The 18,309-nt window shown below is 39.9% G+C and overlaps 1 long non-coding RNA gene across 1 annotated transcript in view; it reads left to right on the top strand.

Moving 5' to 3' along the window:
* The window catches only part of LOC123652907, an 80,522-nt gene that overhangs the window by 28,043 nt on the left and 34,170 nt on the right, over window positions 1–18,309 (top strand). The window contains exon 2 of the long non-coding RNA XR_006742470.1: window positions 4,065–4,222. This is a non-coding gene — a long non-coding RNA (uncharacterized LOC123652907). The remainder of the gene's footprint in view (window positions 1–4,064; window positions 4,223–18,309) is intronic.

The raw sequence follows: 18,309 nt of genomic DNA, 5'->3' as shown, positions 1-18,309 counted from the left end.
CCAAGATTTCCTTTCTTTGAATAGTGGAGGGAATAATTATCTTGTCTTTAAGTTGCCTGGAAATTAAAATGAGATAATGACTTAGAAAAGTATAAAATCACCATATAAGGACAACTGTCTTTTTCATGTACTGAGAAGATAATGAAGTGGTAAAATGAAAAACACTATTTTTATTGTTGCCTGCCTTCCTTTATGCTTTTATTTAAACTTTGAAATTTATAAAAATTTCACTCCAATGTTCATTTCTTTATAATTAATATTATTTTCTATTGGTTTCAGGTTTTATATTAATTACAAAATAGTGGTTAGACAATCATATACTTTACAAAGTGTTCCCCGATATTTCCAGTACCCACCTGGCATCATACTATCATTACAACACATTGACTATATTCCCTATTTAAGTGACAGTGGGTTCACAGGTTCTTCCAGTCTTTCTTTTGTGTTGCTCGTCCTTCCTTTTCTTTCTCACTTCTTCCCTCGTTTTCTTTATATGGTATCTCAATTGGCCATCAAAGCTCAGTGGAGGCACTGGGACACGCTTCATCCATTTTATTTTATTTTTTTTAAAATATATTTTATTGATTTTTTACAGAGAGGAAGGGAGAGAGATAGAGAGCTAGAAACATCGATGAGAGAGAAACATCGACCAGCTGCCTCTTGCACACCCCCTGCCAGGGATATGCCCGCAACCAAGGTACCTTATTTTCCGGCATATAAGACGACCCCCTAATTTTACAGTTAAAACATAGGTTTATGCCTATATTCGCTGTATAAGACTACCCCCCACTGCAAAGAAAAGACTTACTTTGCCGTCAAGATCTGCAGGTAATTTTTGTGTAATTTTGGTCTTTTGCCCCCGATTTTCGGTTGACTTTTTTTTGTTTCAAAAGTCATCTTATATGACCGGAATCAAACCCGGGACCTTTCAGTCCGCAGACCAACGCTCTACCACTGAGCCAAACCGGTTTCGGCCACTTCATCCATTTTAGAGACCAGGAAACTGAGGCCACTTCCAGTTGGCTGTGGAACTTGACTCAGCACACAGGAAGCCCTCAGAGCCATGTTCTTTGCTCTTTCTAAGGGACAGCCCTGGGGCAAACAGAACAAACCTTCCAGTCAGGCTTTCGAGCTTCTTTCTCAAGTACCTCTTCATTGTGGATGCTGTACATTCTTTCCTCTCCCTGGACCCCTGCCCCTATTCTTGACTGCCCCCGCTTCTCCGGAGCAGGTGGAAGGCTTCGCACTCACCGCCTAGGCATGCTCTGATGTGGGCCGGGCGGTGTGAGCTTGCTTTTGGGCCAAGGCAGGAGCAGGAGTAGCTCTCTGAAGTGTAAAGGCCACCTGAGCGAGGCTAGTTAGCACTGGAAGCTTCTCTGAATCACTTCAGTCAGCACCTGCAGTGCGGCACCCCTCCACTGAGGTGGGACCACCTCTCAACCCCCCCTCCCGCCTCAGGGGTGAGGGTCCTTGTCCCTCTGCCTGGGAGTCCTTCCATGACCCTTGATCCCTGGCTGGGTCCACCCACGTCTTGGGGTCACTGCAGAACCTCTGTCTCTCTGCAGGTGAGGCAGATCCCTGCTCTCAGTCTTCCCAAAGTGTGAATCTGTGGCCAGAGGCCTTGTCTAGGTCTCAGCAACCCCATGTCTGTGATTTTTCCAGGGCCCTACTGGAGCGGCTAGGCAGGCCACTGCCCCTCCTGGGGCCTGCAATGAACCATTGGCATCTGGTGCTGCCCAGCCTGCCTCCCCAGCCGATGGACTGGTACCATGTGGATGGTGTCTGGCACTGCCCACAGGGCCTCTTCTGCCTCCAATGGACCTGCCTCCAAAAGCGGGCCATAGTATTGCCCGCCCTGCCGCTTATGCAATTTAACAATCATCTTTGGTGGTTAATTTGCACACTCACTCTGATTGGCTGTGGGCATAATGAAGGTATAGTCAATTTACATATTTGTCTATTATTAGGTAAGATGGCTAGAAACTGGGCTGTGTTTAATGTTTGCTGTAGCTATACCAGAGGTTTCAGTTTGTTCAGGGTTTTGTTTGTGCACAAGTGTGGGTGCATCTGTGATTCTTGGGGGGGTGAGGGGGTGGAGCAGGCTTCTCCCCTGCTATATTCAAGTTTCCCTAAAAGCTTCTCTTTTTGTTGTTGTTATTGTTAATCTTCACCTTTGAAGTCTATTTTTTCCCATTGATTTTTAGAGAAAATGGGAGCGGGGAGAGACAGAGAGAGAGAAACATCATCAAGCCTGCAACTGAGGTATGGAATCAGACCGGTCACCCTTCAATCCTTGGGCCAATGTTCTCATAATTGAGGGAAACCAGTTAGAGCAAGAGACTATGTCTTACAGTTCTTGCAGTTGTAATCCACTATTATTATACTGGAGCTCTGTTGATGTGGCAGTAAGGTGTTGGGGAGAGGAAATATTCTATAATTTTATGATTAAACTAGAGGACAGGTGCACAAATTTCTGCACGGGGGTGTTTTGCCCCTTAGCCCAGCCTTCACCCTCTCCAATCTGGGACCCCTGACAGGCAGTCAGACATCCCTCTCACAATCCAGGACTGCTGGCTCCCAACTGCTCACCTACCTGCCTGCCTGATTGCCCCTAACCACTTCTGCCTGTTAGCCTGATCACCTCCTAACTACTCCCAGCCAGCCTAATCAATGCCTAACTGCTTCCCTGCCAGCCTGATTGTCCCTAACTGCCCTCCCCTGCTGGCCTGGTTACCCCTCATTTCCTTTACTTGCCAGCCTGGTTGCCCCTAACTATTCTCCCATGCAGACCTGATCCTCCCCGCAACTGTTCTCCCCTGCAGGCATGGTTGCCAATAACTGTCCCTCCCTGCTGGCCAGGTCAACCCTAACTGTCCTCCTCTATTGGCCTGTTCACCCCAATTGCCCTCCCTTGCAGGCCTGGTCCCTCCAAACTGCCCTCCCCTGCTGGACATCTTGTGGTGGCCATCTTATGTTCACATGGAGGCAGCCATCTTTTGTGTTGAAGTGATGGTCAATTTGCATATTACCTCTTTATTATATAGGATATTTACCTTTTATCATGGAAAGCCATGCAGCTATATGTTGGCCTATTATTTTCTTTCTTTGTAGTCTCTTTATCTGATTTTGGAGTTAGGATAATGGTAACCTCATAAATAAAGAACTTGGGAAGTCTTTCCTCCTCTTGAATTTTTTAGAATAGTTTAAGAAGGATAGATATTAGTTTTTATTTGAATGTTTGATAAAATTCACCTGTGAAGCCATTCGAGGACTTGGACTTTTAAATGTAAACACAGAGAAGTTGACATTTTTATCATCTTTCTTTTTCCCCTTGCCTGAATACTATCCATCCCCAATATTGTTAAAGGTAGTGGATGTTTAAAATGTGATGTTCACAGATAGTCTCTGCAACTATGCCTCCTTTCTCCTGCATTAAAATTTCTATTCTATGTACCAAAATAATTGTTATCTTCATGATTGTTGACTTAGGAAGTCAGTGGCTCTGTGTGGTTCCTGCCCATCAGCCATTTCTGCCACAGTTCCCAAACTGCACTGACAGGCCCTGGGGTTCCACAGAGAACTCACAGAAGCACTGAGAGATATTTTAAGGTCTCAAGAAACACTATGACATTTGTTGAATACTACATGAACAGCTATTACTAAGTTGTTTGAACCTGGCTACTTAATAGAATAAGATAAAAAGGACCTGTTCAGTATTTCTTTTGACCTAGAGGCACCATGAAAAAATTATTGAGGCATGAATGGTACTATGAACAGAAGTGGGGGCATCTCTGCATTACCCTATTCCCAGCATCTTATTTCTCTTTGGGGATCCATGTGGATCTGAAACTTTGGATTCAGCTCCAGATCATGAGATGAAGTATATAATGAAGCTAAGATAATCAATGCAGTCTATTCCGGGCCTTGTGAAGAGGTGAAAATGTGTCCTAAATCAGCCCAATCAGTAAATTTCAAATATCATGATTTGAATGCTTGAAGGATTTTAAAATCAGTCTTTTCTCTCTCTCTCTCTCTCTCTCTCTCTCTCTCTCTCTCTGACTAAGCATGTAGCCACTGGAAATGTTGACAACCATCTTTTGAACACAACAAGAGACAGCTTTTAGATGAAGTTGATACTGCAAAAGGTATAATGAAGAGACTGAAAGAAACTGAGTCTTTGGTGATATGCATGAGTCCTGGATCAAGCCCTACCTGAATCCTGGTACATTTTATCATTTATGACTAATTATTGTTTACATAAGTGCCCATCAGTTATCCTTTTTTGACTCACAAGGTTTTCTTTATATTCTGATTATTAGTCAGATATAGCATTTCAAAAATCTTTACACTTTTCTTGATTATTACATTAACTAGTATCTCCAATACAATTTTGAATAGAAATGGAAGTATTGGGCATCCTAGTCTCATTCTTAATCTCAGGCAGAGAGCTTTCAATAATTCACCATGAAGTATTATGTTTGCTATAAGTTTTGTTTTGTTTTTGTAAATATTCATTAGTCAGATTAATGAAATTTCTTTTTATTCATCATCATGAAGAGTTTAGATCAGGAATTGAGTGTTAGATTTTATCTCTTGGGGGAGCAGCCATTGCTGGACCTACTGCAGTTCTTAATGTTCTGGGCCTGGAACATTACCCTATATGGAATCTGGATTCCAAACTTTCACTTGGCCCCAGATTCTTTTTTCTTATTCTTTTCCCCTGATCTGGATATGCAGTGAACTTCCTTGTATTGCTGAAATGTGTGTTTCATATACCACCTGGCCAGCCACACCAGTATATCTGGCTGCCTTCCTTGGGAAATAAATGGAATATTAACCTGGAATCTTCACCGGAAGCATAGCATGAGAAAGGTGTGTGCAGTCTGTAGCCCTGCATAAGCTATCAAGATGGGCATGCTGGCTATGGGAGATCATCATGCACTACAAATTCTGACATCGCTATATATTTTCTCCTTTCTGTGAATTCCACCTACTACCATTGTCCACACAGTTCATTTTGTGTTGGATCCTTCTTGGTGATTTCCAGCCCATGAAAGTTGCAGTGGCTGAGATCTGTGGGCTCCTACTTCTAGTAGTAGTTGGCACTGTGATGATATGGGCTGCCTTCCACTCTGTAAATGCTCATTTGGGATTGGTACTTGCATCTTACATTATCAGATATTTTATCTATATTGAAATGACCATACCCTTTTTTTTTCTGTTAATGGGGTAAATTATATGAATTGATTTTCAAATGTTATGTTTTGCATTCCTACAATAAAGTCCACTTAGTAGTAATCTATTATTATTTTTATACATAGCTGGACTTGCTATTGTGTGGTTTAGGAATATTGCATCTATGTTTAAGAGAGATGGGTTTGTACTTTCTCACACCTCCTGAGAATTCAATTATATATTTGTTGGAACTTTTTACTATGCTCCACATATATTTCATATTAAGTTTTGCATCTCCCACTCAAATTTGACTCTCTTCTTTAGTATTGATGTTTCACACTAACTTGTTTGAGGGTTTACTTATCTTTTACCTTTAATTTATTATTAAATCCATATGTTGAGTTCTTAATTTCAATTTATGCCTTTTTCAGTAGTTTAGTGTGTTTTGGTCCTATTTCATTGAACATGTTAATCATAATTATTTATAAGTTCTTATCTACTAAGTCCAATCATCAGATCATATGGAGGCCTTTGAATGTCTTGAGTATTGGTTTAATGATCCTTTTCTTGGCATGCTAAGTAATTTTTTTTTAAATTCTGGACATTGGATATTAGAAGTCATACAATCTCTAGATCATATAATCTTTCTCTATTGAGGTTTCATCTTTTACTCTGCTAGGCAGGTAAAGTCCTAAATCCAATCAAGAACCTAGATTTGTTCACAGGAGGTGAGGCTCCACTAACCTCTCCAGGATGTAGCTCGTCAGAGGCCTGGTGTGTTCACTGAGGCCTATTATTCTGTCTAGTTCTTAATTTTTATTATTTTATCAAAAATTCAGATCTGATTTTTCTGGTCTTTGTTCTTAGGTTCTTAGTTTCCACCTCATTCAGCTTAAGAATTCAATAAAAATCTCAGGAAGAACCTACTGTGTGTGAACTCTAGTTATGACTTTGTTAAATTAACATTTATTAAGTGGAACATAGTGACACACCACTTAATAATGGGGATGCATTCTGAGGGATGCATCATTAGGCAATTTCGCTGTTGTGCAAACATCACAGAGTGCACTTACACAAACCTAAGATGGTGTGGACTGCTACACATCTAGGCTACTTGGTATAGCACTATCATATATGCAAGCCATTGACTGAAGCATCATTATGTGGGATATGGCTGTAGTTGATTAATCTCAGATATTAGTATTAAAATGAAATTTTTAAAATTGAAGAATTAGAGATTTTCCTACATGTTAGTATAATAGAACCATGTTATCACATAAGAATTAGGGTATAACACTTTATGTACAGGCTTTCATGGTATAGGAAGTGAAATCTAAGCACTTTGTGAGTTTGCTCCATAAACAAATGTATGGTTGAGTTGCTAAAGAACGTAATTTCATAATACTTAGGTGAAATTTCAACTATATAAATTAACCAGTCTTCAACCTGAAGTTTTCCAAATCCAGAAATATTTTATATAGCAAATCTCTGTATGAGTTTCTCATATTTTATTAAAAACATATTACAAAATTGGCACCCCACACATGTCTATGAAAAGAAATCTGTTTTCACATTGTCTTTCCTTCCCTTGGTGTCTTCCTTGCCAAGGTAGATTTCAGGTGAGTGGGGCATCTGTAGGTTTAGCCTACTACTAAATCCTCAGCATCCAGAAGAAGGTTCTCAATGGATATCTGTGAATAATTGTACTTTTCCCTTCATTTTATTAGTGAGACAAAGCTGGATGTGGGGGCTTGTGGGAACTCTAAGAAAGATTCTAGCCTTGTTCTTCCTCTTCAAAGGATAGGAATTGTAACCCCAGCCAGAACTTAAAGGGGAAATAATAATACTCCAGGCTAGCACTACCTGTATTATTAGAATTCTTATGAATATAATTAGAAATAATTTAAAAATAAATTACTGTATGAATTGTGGAATAAGATGTAAGTATCTACACTTGCCTTATAAAAATGTAATTTTCTTCTTTTCTCACTGATTAGAGGTCTTTAAATCTAGTGTACCATAAATAATGGTGGCATCAGAATGGAATCATCCATTTTACAACAATTTATTTACTCTGTGACCTACAGAGTCCATTACACAGACTTTTCAAATCTCACAATGAATTGCATAATGGAAATGATACTTTAAATATAATTTTATCTAGAAACTCAAAACATTTGGAAATGTAGGCAGCCCAAATAGTTATTGAAGTATAGAAGATGGAAAGGAATCTTAATTGAGAGTTAAAACCAATTTCTAATTTTGGAGTGGAAAAAATCTTTCTGAATAGCTTTTCTCAGATCTTCATTTGCCCTCTGTTCCCTCTGTCCCAAAGAGCCTGCTTTCCAGCATGGGAATCCCTGTTATATCTGGAAAGAACTTTTAGCCTCTTTAAGATATATTTTTTCATGGGTCTCTTTTCTAAAACTCAAAATGACAACACTTTAAAGATTTTAGTAACTAGTTTTAAATCAATTACTAGTAATTAAAAAAAATGTTTTATTTGCCTGCATTTAACCTTTTCCTTCAGTTGCTTTCTGTTTGTGCCTGTGGGTGGCCAGCATAGGTCTCTGAGAGTCTGACTTCTTTCCCAGTTTCTACTGAATGCATGAAACTGCATAATTCTTGAGCTTTACATGTTTACTTCTTTTTTCAGTTCCCTTTTTCTAGTCGATGTGCTCTTCTTTCACTTTCCTCTTTTCCACTATTGACTATCTCCTACCCTTCTTTTCTATGTGTTTGGGGCATTAGATTTACCTTGCTAAACTAAGGATTGTTTTTTAAAAAATGTTTTTTATTTAATTCAGAGAGAGGAAGAGAAACAGAAACATCAATGATGAGAGAGAATAATTGATCAGCTACCTCCTACACACCCCCCACTGGAGATATAGCCCACAAGCTGGCACAGACCCCGACCAGGAACTGAACCTCGACCTCCGGGCCCATGGGTGGACGCCCAGCCACTGAGCCACACTGGCTGGATAAGGATGTTTATTTCAAGAGCAAATTGTAATCTTTAACCATCAGGTTGGAGTCTCTTAATAGGATTCTAGAAGCAGCTTCTTAAAATTAGTAGCATCTGATGAAATGCCTACCCAAGATGAACCTTTTTAAAATATCTTATTTATCTTTATTTTTTTTTATTTGTAAGGTAGTACATGAGCATATGTATTTTGAAATTAAAAATGCCTTAAAGCCTATAGACCTGGAACTAATAGAGTGTTCTTTGTCAATTACATCTCAGTAAAAATAAAAATGTCTCATTGAATAACAACATATTCTTCATTCCTCTTCACCCTCAAAGTGATACTCAAAGGCAGCCAAATTCAATTCTTTTATTTGCTTCTTCACTTAGTAATATATTTGTAATGTAGTTTCTTGGGTTATGATTTCTAGACAATATCAATTTTGTATAATGGTAGGTTAGGCTACAGTTGTCTTACCCCACCGTATCCATTCCCCCTCTTACATATTTCTGTGTAAAATTTATATTTGTGTTTATTCAAGTAGAATGCTTTGCTTCTTTTTTTGTATACCTTTTTATTCTTTCTAGAATTAATAATTGCCTTATTTTATTTGTGTATCTATCACACACACACACACACACACACACACACACACACATATTTTAATGCTATAACATATCTATCAAACTAAAAAACAACTTTCCCAAAAGTTAAGTTTAGCAAGTCAAACACCTCCATATTCTGAACATTTCTCTCCCATGGCTCAATCTTCTTGCTCAAATAAGGACTTGCTATCCTGGGTTGCTGCACAGCTGTCATTCTGGAGCATTCTTTCATTAACTCTTGGGAATCTCCTTAGTCTCCTAAATCCTCTATTTCCTGTATCTCAGGTCTTTTTTTCTCTTCATTTACTTCATCACTTTTGTGGAGCAGATTTTCTGATAGTTTTCTGAGAAAGAATATACACAGGAGGTAAAAATGTTCAGCCTTTGTATATCAGAAATAATTGGTACTCTTTCTGGGTGTGATGTTTTAGATTGGAAATAATTTAGCTTCAAATTTTTAAACATTTCTCCATTGCCATTTAGTTTCCTGTTATTGTAAGTATGATGCTATATATTTAACACCTGACTCTTTGCAAGCAGTTTTAGTCTGCTTGTCTGTTCTTTTGGGGATTTTTGGATCATGTCTTCTTTCTGATGTTACTAAATTTCACTGACAATGTGACTTAGTGTAGATCTTTTCTTGGTAGTGTGCTAATCGCTTTCAATCTGAAAATCCTTATATTTTTTATTAATATATTTTTATTGTTGACTAGTGGCCTGGTGCACAAAATTCATGCATGGGTGAGGGGGGAGTTCCCTCAGCCCAGCCTGCATCCTCTCCAATCAGAGACCCCTTGGGGGATGTCCGACTGCCAGTTTAGACCCGGCCCCTGAACCAGCAGTCAGACATCTCTCTCAAAATGTGGGATGGCTGGCTCCTAAATGCTCACCTGCCTGCCTGCCAGATCACCCCTAACCTTTCTTCCCGCCTGTCTGATTGCCCCTAACGGCCTCTTCCTGAACTTCCCTCTCCTGCTGGCCTGATCTTGCCCTCAACAGCCCTCCTCTGCCAACCTGATTGCCCGAAATGGCCTCTGCCTTGGCCCCCACCACCTTGACTTTGTCCAGAAGGAAGTCAGACGTCTGGAAGATGGCCGGTTGACCCGGTATAATTAGCATATTACCCTTTCAGTAGTATAGATTAGGGGTGTCGAACTCAATCAGAGAAGGGGCCAAAATCTAAAATCCAGCCTAAATCGCGGGCCGAATGGTTTACTGAACAGTCATAAACTGTCATTGTGATGGAAACGCAGCGGAGTGCAGTGATGACAGCGCGGTGCAGGCCACATTGCAAGGCCTGGCGGGACGGATTTGGCCCGCGGGCCTTGTGTTTGACACATGTGGTATAGATAGATTATATAGGATAGGATTGCTTAAATGGGTGGGAAAAACCTTTTTCATCAGAAGGGGATGCTCTTGGGAGACAAAAATACATAATCACTGTATCTGGACTGATAATAATGTTCATCACTAGCTACACATTTCCGTCATCTTTCAGGTAAATTGTGGATGCCATCCCAATAGAACTTTTCTTGTTTTGAGGCAAACCATTCAGAGACCCAATTTTCAACTTCATATGTTTTGAAGTGCTGCTGATATTGTGATCCCTCCAACTTTGTTCTTAGGATTATTGTGGAATTGGGGTCTTTTTTTATTCCATAGGAATATTTGGAGAGTTTGTTTAAGATCTGTGAAATAGGCCATTTGTAATATATAATGGGAATTGCATTGAATTGCTTTGGGTAGTATGGACATTTTAATGATATTGATTTTCCCAATACATGAGCACAGTTTATTCTTCCATTTATTTATGTCCTACTCTATCTATTTTTTTTAACGTCCTGTAATTTTCTGAGTACAGGTCTTTTACCTCTTTAGTTAAGTTTATTCCTAGGTACATTATTATTATTATTATTATTATTATTATTATTATTACAATTGTAAATGAGATTTTTTTTTTCAGTTTCTCTTTATCTGAGTTAATTGATGATGTATGAAAAAGCCATACATTTCTGAGTGTTAATTTGATATTCTGCTACATGGCTAAATTCATTTTGTAAGTCTAATCGTTTTTTGATGGAATCTTTAGTGTGTTCTATGTACAATATTATGTCATCTGTGAATGACAGTTTTACTTGTTCTTTTCAAATTTTGGATGTCTTTTATTTCTTCTTCTTGTCTGATCACCAGGGCTAGCACTTCCAATACTATGATAAACAGGATTGGTGAAAGTGGGCACCCCTGTCATGTTCAATTCTTAGGGGAAATGGTTTTAGTTTTTGCCCATTTAGTATGACGTTGGATATAAGTTTTTTATATAAGGCTTTTATTATGTTGAGCTATGATCCCTCTATTCCCACTTGGCTGAGAGTTTTTATCAAGAAAGTGTGATGGGATTTTTTAAGTGCCTTTTTCTGCATCAATTGATATGATTATGTGATTTTTGTTTCTTAATTTGTTTGTGATGTATCACATTTATTTATTTGCAAATATTGTACCATCCTTGCATCTCCAGAATAAATCCCACTTGGTCATTGTGTATGATCTTTCTATTGTAATGCTGGATCCAATTTGCTAGGATTTTGATGAGGATTTTAGCATCTATGTTCATCAGAAATTTTGGCTTCTAATTCTCTTTCTTTGTAGTGTCTTTATCTGATTTGGGGATCAGGGTAATGCTGGCTTCATAGAATGAGCTTGGAATTATACTTTCTTCTTAAATTTTTTGGAATAGTTGGAGAAGGATAGGTTTTAGTTCTTCCTTGAATGTTTGGTAAACCCCACCCCCTCTGGTCCGTGGCTTTTGTTTGCTGGAAGTTTTTTGATTACTGATTCAATTTCATTGGTAGTTATTGGTTTATTCAGTTTTTTTTTGGTTCTTCCTGATTGATTTTTGAAAGATTGTATTTTTTTTTAGCAGTATAACCATTTCATCTAGATTGTCCACTTTGTTAAAGTAGTGTTGTTTGTACTATTATTTTTTTTTTAAATAATCCTTTTTATGTCTATGGTGTCAGTTGTTACTTCAAGCCTTTATTTCTGATTTTGTTTATTTGGATTCTCTCTTTGTTTCTTGGAGAGCCTGGATAGACGTTCATCAATCTTGTTGATTCTTTTAAAGAACCAGCTCTTGGTGTTAGTGATGCTTAGTATTTTTTTTTTTTTTTGTTTTTTGTTTTTGTTTTTTTGTTTTTGTCTCTATGACATTATTTCCAATCTGATCTTTATTATTTCTACTAAATCTGTGCTTTTCCTGTTTTTCTCTTTCTAATTCTTTAAGTTGTAGGGTTAAATCATTTATTACCATTTTTTTTTTTTTTTTTTTTTTTTTTTTTTGTGTGTGTGTGTGTGTGTGTGTGTGTGTGTGTGTGTGTGTGTGTGTGTGTTTTCTTTTGTTTCTGAGGTAAGCCTAGAGAGCTGTGAATGTTCCTCTCAGGATTGCTTTCACTGTGTATCAAAAGTTTTGGATTGTTGTATTTTCATTGTCATTTGTTTTCAGGATGATTTTTTATTTCTTCTTTCTTCTCTTTGGTAACCCAATCATTGTTTAATAGCATGCTACTTAGCCTCCATTACTTGATAGTTTTTCCACTGTTTTTATTGTAGTTGGTTTCTATTTTATGCCATTTTGATTTGAGAAGATGCTTGATATCATTTCTATCTTCTTGAATTTGAAGGTACTTTGTCTGTGTCTCAATATGTGGTCTATTTTTGAAAATGTCCCATGTGCACTTGAGAAGAATGTAAAATCTGTTACTTTGAGATGAAATATTCTGAAGATGTCAGTTCCATCTGATCTAGTGAGTCATTTAGGATTGCTGTTTCTTTGCTAATTTTTTCTTTAGAGGATTTATCCAGTGGTGTTAATGGGGAATTAAAGTCCCTTACTATGATTGTATTGCTTTCTATCTCTTTCTTGATACTTCCAGGGTTTTTTGTTTTTTTTTTTAAATCTGTGAAGCTCTTGATTTCACCTCCAATTTTGAATGATAGCCTTGCTGAGTATAGTATTCTTGGATTCAGTCCCTTTCCTTGCATTACTTTGCATACTTCATTCCATTCCCTCTAGTCTGATGTGTCTTTGTTGAGAAATCAATTGATGATCTAATGGGAAATCCCTTGTATATAAGTTTCTGTCACTCTCTGGCAACCTTTAAGATTCTTACTTTCTCATTGATGTTTGCTAATTTAATTATGATGTCTTGGTGCTAATTTAATTACGATGTCTTGGTGTGGATCTTTTTGGCTTCATCTTTTTTGGGAGTTTGTATGTTTCTTGGGCTTGTTTGAGTGTTTTCTTCCCCAAATAAGGGAATTTTTCTGTTGTTTCTTCAAACAGATTTTCTGTTGTTTTGCTCTGGCTCCTCCATTATGTGGATGTTGTTTTGTTTCTTGTTTTCCCAAAGCTCTCTTAGGCTCTCTTTCTTCTTTTTAAGTTTTTTTTTTCCCTTTGCTGCTCAGCCTGGGTGCTTTTTCTACCTAGTCTTCTAACTTGCCTATGCAATTCTCAGCTGCTTTTAGTCTACTGTTGAAGCCTTCCAATGTGTTCTTTATTGTAGCTGTGTCCTTCCTTATTTATCTTGTTGGTGAAATTCTCATTCAGTTCCTTCTAATTCTCATTGAGTTGTGTGTATTTGTCATCTACATGTTTGAACATCCTTATAACCATATCTCTGAATTCTTTCTCTTGACAAATTACTTGCCTCCATTTCAGTTAATGCATTTCCTGGTGACTTCTCTTTTTCTTTCCTTTGGGGTTTGTTCATTTGTCCTATTTTTTACTGTAACGTTTTAATTGTTTCTGTGTCTTACATCCAGCTGTTTTGCTACCCTGGTTCTTTTGGGGGTGTTGCTATGTAGTTGGTGATTTGTGGAATACAATGGTGCACTCTCTCAGATCTGCTGAGCTTGATGTTGTAGTGGAGCCCTCTACTTACACTACTGGATTCTCCTCATGTAGTTGGTTCTTGAATGTTATTTTCTTTTTCATGAATGAAGTCTCACCACAGGTTGTCTGACAATGTGACTCATTCCCAGCCTCATCGTTCAAGTTGTTGTGAATGTGCTCATGATTCCAGTTCTTTGAGAAAAGGTTGCCTGAGGTCTCTCTGGCATGTGCTCACTGTTAGACTCTGGAGTCTACAGCTTGGGAGGAAGAGTTCTTGGGGCCTGCGGCTGAGGTAGTGTGACTCTGGTCGATGTGGTGTGACTCTTGCTGGGATAGCATCACTCTGAAAATCACTGAGATGGTCCCGGAGCCCATGACAGTGGGAGGCAGGTGTCCTGTAGTCTGCAGATGAGTGTGTGGAATTCTGTCCAGGAGATTTCACTCAGAAAATCTCTGGGGAATGGGCGGGAAGGGTCCAGAAACCAGCAGCTGCATATGTAAGAATCTCTGAGACTGTGGCTGAAACAGCATGACTTTGGCTAGAGAGGCAAGTCCTCAGTATCTCACCAAGGTGTCCAGGAGCTGGCAGCCAGGAGGTGGGCATCCTGGGTCTGAAAGTTTGTGGGAAAGGCAGCATGACTTTGGCTGAAGGGTCCCAAGCAATGTCCAAAGCCATTTTTGGAGGTGGTGAGGCTGGGCTACTAATGGAAGCCACTCTCCACTTTAAGATGGGTGGGCTCCTTGCCCAAGCCCTGCAGCCCAGGGAGTGCACTCAGAGGTGGCAGGGGCTCCCCATCTATGAGAGCCTTGTATGCCAGCCCCTGAGACTCTTGTGAGATCTACCTGCACACACCACATGTCCCTTCCACTCCCTTTTTCATTCACACCCTCTCTCGCACCACTGTCCTGCCAGCTTCCATCTTCCCCAATCCATATAAAAGTATGTTAAATGATGCTTGCACAAAGGAAACATTCAATAACAAAAATTATTTCTAAAAATCCAGTGTGAGGAAGGAGTATGATAGATGATTCAGGCAGAGAGGTCACTAGCCTATCAGCATTAAATAATCATATTCATCTAGTAAATCTCATTTATGATATGACTAATTAGCATATTTTAAATTTAATTTTTTAATGTAAGTACAATTAGTATACAATCTTATATTGATACTAGAGGCCTAGTGCATGAAATTTGTGCACTGGGAGGGGGTGTTCACTCACGCCAGCCTGCCCTCTCTAACAGACTGAGAGCCTCCAGGGGATTTCCTACTGATGGCTTAGGCCTTCTCCCCGTCTGCAGGAGGTGACCAGGCTGATCAGAGGAAGGCTCCAGCCTCATCACCCCACTGCTTCTGCCACTGCTGGCTGCCACAGCCACCAAGGTGTTTTCATCAACATGGACTCCAGTCCCTTTACCACAAAAAAAATGACAACTTGCTTTAGGCATTTTCAAGATGTATCTTTCATAGGATATGACATTTCTTTCTTCATTTTTTTTTTTTTAATCCTTACCTGAGGATCTGTTTCCATTGGTTTTCAGAGAGCTTGGAAGAGAGAGGGAAAGAGAGAAACATCAATGCGAGAGGGACATTTTGAATGGTTGCTTCCTGCATGAGCCCTGACCTGAGCCCTGAGCAGGGAGAAACCTGCAACCTAGGTACATGCCCTTGATCAGAATTGAACCCAGGCACTGAAGTCAGCAGACCGAGGCTCTATCCACTGAGCAAAACTGGCTAGGGAAGAATATGACATTTTTTAGCCCCTTCAGCAGCAGACCTTAGTTTTTTCCTCTAGGGGTGTGGTATAAAAACTTTAGATCACCTTCTAATATTCTTATTATCCAAAGTTACCAAGATCACTAAGAGTGGCGACATACAGGGAGCTTAGCCAATGAGCAGTCAGAAAAGGTGTTTCATCTGCAGCCCATGCAAAGAAGCACACGACAGCTGCTAGTAGCATGTTCCCAACCCTGCAGTTTGTCCCCTGGGGTGGGGGAGGGTTCTGAGTCACTTGGCGGCCAACAGAAGCACGCTCCCATCCCTGTGCTGTATTTGCTGGGCTGGGGAAGTGCTCTGAGCTCCATGTTGGCAGCTCAGAGCACTCTCCTAGCCCTGTGTTGTGTCCACTGGGCTGGAGTGTACTGCCTGCCCAGAGGCCTTCCCTTTCTTCACATCTGGGGCGAGGGAGGCTAGCCTCATCACCAGGGCATCTGGGTTTTTATCTACTTGACTTATTTCACTTAGCATAATACCTTCTAGATTCAGCCATGTTGTCACAAATGGCAAGATTTCATTCTTTTTTATTGCTGCAAAATATTCTATGAAATGGAACATTTATCCATTTATCTATCTAAGTATCTTCTATATGGTGGCTATCCCATATAATAAAGAGGTAGTATGCAAATTGACCATCACTGCAACACACAAGATGGCTTCCCCCATGTGGTTAAAGATGGCCACCCCCATATGGACACAAGATGGCCACCACAAGATGGCCAGTAGGGAAGGGCAGTTGTGGGAGATAAGGATAGCAGGGGAGGGAGGTTAGAGGTGACCAGGCTGGCAGAGGAGGTCAAAGCTTTCAGGGGAGGATAATTGAGGAGACCAGGCTTGCAGGGAAGGTGAGTTGGGATACCAGGTTTGCAAGGGAAAGTAGTTGGGGGTAACCAGGCCAGCAGGGGAGGACAGTTGGGAGCAACCAGGCCTGTAGGGGAGTGCAGTTGGGGGCTCCTTGGCTGGCAGGGGAGTGCAGTTAGGGACAACCAGGACAGCAGGGAAGGGCAGTTCAGGGTGACCAGGCCAGTGGGGGAGGGCAGTTAGGGGCAATCAGGCTGGTGGACAGTTAGGCATCCATCAGGTTGGCAGGAGAGTGTTTAGGGGGTGATCAGGCTGGCAGGCGAAAGTGGTTAGAGGGCAATCAGGCAGGCAGGCAAGTGGTTGAGAGCCAGAAGTAGTGGATTGTGAGAGGGAGGTCTGACTGCCTGTTTAGGCCTGATCTCTGGCCTAAATGGGCAGTCGAACATCTCTTGAGGGGTCCCAGATTGGAGAGGGTGCAGGCTGGGCTGAGAGACTCCCTCCACCCCCCATGCATGAATTTCATGCACCAGGCCTCTAGTACACTAATAACGAACAATGAGAATAAATTGGGGTGGGGGGAACTCTTTTACAAGTCCATCAAAAAGAATAAAATACCTAGGATTAAACTTAACCAAGGAAGTTAAAGACCTGTATTCTGAAAATTCTAAGATGTTTAAGAAAGAAGTTGAAGAGGACATATAAATGTAAGGATATATTGTACTAATGGATTGGATAGATTAATGTTGTTAAAATGACTATACTACCCCAAATAATTTCAGATTCAATCCAATTCTTATCAAATACCAATGTCCTTCTTGTGAGAACTAGAACAAATAATCCTAAAATTGATATGGAAACACAAAATAGCCAAAGCATTCTTGAGAAAGAAGAACAAAGTTGAAGGTATCAGATCTCAAACTACAAGACTATAAAAATCCAAAAACCATTGTACTGGCACAAAAAAGAAATGCATAGATTAATGTGACAGAATATATTTCTCACAAATAAACCCTCACTTTTATAGTTATCTAATCTATGATAAAGGAGGTAAAATATTCAATGGAGTATTGACAGTATATTTAACAAATAGTGCTGGGAAAATTGACAGATACATGCAAAAATATTATTCTCAGCCACTTTCTTAAACCATATACAAAAATAAACTCAAAATATGTAAAACTCTTAAATGTAAAGCCTGAAATAAAAAAAAAAACTCCTAGAAGAAAACAGGAAATAAACAATTTGATATCAGTTTGAGTAATATCTTTTTTGATATATCCCTTTGTGCAAGGAAAACATAAGCAAAATAAACCATGTCTATCTTCCTATCTTATAGAAGAGTAATATGCAAATTAACCATAACTCCATTGTACACACAAACCACGCCCACAAGCCAATCAGGAGTGAGTATGCAAATTAATCCAACTAAGATGAATGCATCCATGGAAAGAGCAGAAGGGAGGCTTGAGTTTCCCTGGTGATGGAGGAAGCCAAGCTTTCCGCACACCCTGGCTGGTCCAGGCCTCACTCCAGGCTACAAAGTTTCAATTATAGAAGATAAATAAATCCCAGCAAAAATGGCGGTAGCCACAGAGCCAGAGAGAGAAGGAGGCTAGGGTTGCCCCCGACAATGGAGGAAGCCAAGCTTCTGCAGCACTGGCCTGCCTTGGCCTCCACTTAAGTTTACAAAATTTCAATTATAGAAGATAAATAAATCCTTACAGAAATAGCTGGCGCCACAGACTGAGCAGAAGGCTTGCTCCACTGCAGGCTACAAAGTTTCAATTGTAAAAGATAAATAAATCCCAGATACCAGGGCCTCTGCTTGGGTTTCTGGGGGGTGTTGCCAGCCTGCAAACCACCACAGGCCCCTCACCCCAAGGGAACCCCCACCCTGATCTGGGACATCCTTCAGGGCAAGCCAGCTAGCCCTCACCCATGTACCAGGCCTCTATCCTATCTAATAAAAGAGTAATATGCAGATTGACCATCATTCTAACACACAAGATGGTTGCCTCCATGTGGTCAAAGATGGCTGCCCCCATGTGGACACAAGATGGCCACCACAAGATGACTAGCAGGGGAGGGCAGTTGTGTGG

Source organism: Pipistrellus kuhlii, unplaced genomic scaffold, assembly GCF_014108245.1.
Source record: "Pipistrellus kuhlii isolate mPipKuh1 unplaced genomic scaffold, mPipKuh1.p scaffold_m20_p_1, whole genome shotgun sequence".
NCBI classification, from domain to species: Eukaryota; Metazoa; Chordata; class Mammalia; order Chiroptera; family Vespertilionidae; genus Pipistrellus; species Pipistrellus kuhlii.
Note: the sequence above shows the minus strand (reverse complement) of the source record. Positions and strands in the feature narration are given on the sequence as shown.